We start from the raw sequence: 1,758 nt of genomic DNA on the forward strand, positions 1-1,758 counted from the left end.
AGGAAGTACAAAATCTAACAGAAGAAAACAATCTGTTAAAAACTAGAATTGGACAAATGGAAACTAATGTCTCTATGAGAGAGCAAGAATCAGTCAAACAGAAGCAAAAAAATGAAAAAATCGATGAAAATGTAAAATACCTCATCGGTAAAACAACCGACCTGGAAAATCAACTCAGGAGAGACAATTTAAAAATTATTGAACTACCTGAAAATCATGATGAAGAAAAGCCTAGACAGTATCTTCCAGGAAATCATAAAGGAAAACTGCCTGGAAGTCCTAGAGCCAGAAGGGAAAATAACCATAGAAAGAATCCACAGATCACCACCTGAAAGAGATCCCAAATTGACAATGCCAAGAAATATAATAGCAAAATTCCAAAATTACCAGATGAAAAAGAAGGTGCTGCAAGCAGCCAGAAAGAAACAATTCAAATATCATGGAGCCACAGTCAGGATTACACAGGACCTTGCAGCTTCTACATTAAAAGACCGCAGGGCACGGAACATGATATTCCGTAAGGCAAAGGAGCTTGAAATGCAGCCAAGGATCAATTACCCAGCAAAAATGAGCATCATTTTTCAAGGGAGGAGGTAGATATTCAACAAAATAGGAGAATTCCAAACTTTCCTGATAAAAAGACCAGAGCTCAACAAAAAATTTGATCTTCAAGTACAGGACTCAAGAAGGACTTAAAAAGGCTTCTGGTTTCTGGTTTCTGGCGCCCATAAAAGGCAGCCCTCCACCGGGTGGTGTTAGAGCGCATGCGCACCAAGGCCTGCAGCAGTTGCTGGTGGCCCAGGGTGTCCAGGAGCCATGATCGAGGTTGTGTGCAACAACAGGCTGGGCAAGAAAGTTCATGTGAAGTGCAGCCCCGACGACTCCATTGGGGACCTGAAGAAGATGATTGAGGCTCAGATGGGTACCCGTTGGAACAAGATCGTCCTGAAGAAGTGGTACACAGTGTTCAAGGACCACGTGACACTGGGGGACTATGAAATCCACGACGGAATGAACCTGGAGCTGTATTACCAATAGGGCATGGCCGGCGCTCAGGCACCCCGCTTCTAAAAAAGAAGAAAATAAGACTTTCCGGTGGCCCTGAACTACAGACAGGCGGTGCAAGTGCTTTAGAAATCAACCAATGATGGATGTAGAGAAACTGGGCAAGACTTGTATGCACTGCTGCAAGGTGAAATGAGCAGCACTAGAAGAACAATTTATACAATAACAAGCAATATTATAAAGACAAGCAACTCTGCAAGACTTAGGAATTTTGATCGATGCCATCAACAGACCACAACGCCAGAGGACACAGGATAAAACAATGCTACTCACCTCCAGGAAGGGAGGTGGACTCAGTGTGGAGATAGAGTCATAGTTCTTTTTCTCTTTTTAATGTGACCAATGCAGAAATTTATTTTGCTTGACTCTACATGTTTGTAATATGGTTTTGTTTCTCTGTGAGCAAGGAAGTGGAGACAAGAAAGATTCATAACTGAAAATAAAATGTAATTTTAAAAAACAAACAAAAAAAGAAAATCACCACAGATTTACTTCTCATACCCGTGTTAAGCCACCTACCTTGCCAACCCTTATGTAGTGTGGTTAGTGTCATCTGAAAAAGGGAAGAATGGTAACTCTTACTTTAGACTTCATATAGAAACCCTCCCACATTTCCACCCTCTTGTGAGAAGAGAGGATCACAAGAACAATAAACCTTATTTGAATATACATTTTCCAAATGTGTTTACTTGG

At 41.3% G+C, this 1,758-nt stretch overlaps 1 pseudogene; it reads left to right on the forward strand.

The window, feature by feature from the left end:
* Window positions 1-816: 816 nt before the first annotated feature.
* Window positions 817-1,038, forward strand: LOC110201120 (ubiquitin-like protein 5 pseudogene; annotated as a pseudogene).
* Window positions 1,039-1,758: the final 720 nt, after the last annotated feature.

The sequence above is a fragment of the Phascolarctos cinereus genome, unplaced genomic scaffold (assembly GCF_003287225.1).
Source record: "Phascolarctos cinereus isolate Bilbo 61053 unplaced genomic scaffold, phaCin_HiC Scaffold_9;HRSCAF=440, whole genome shotgun sequence".
In the NCBI taxonomy this organism is placed as follows: Eukaryota; Metazoa; Chordata; class Mammalia; order Diprotodontia; family Phascolarctidae; genus Phascolarctos; species Phascolarctos cinereus.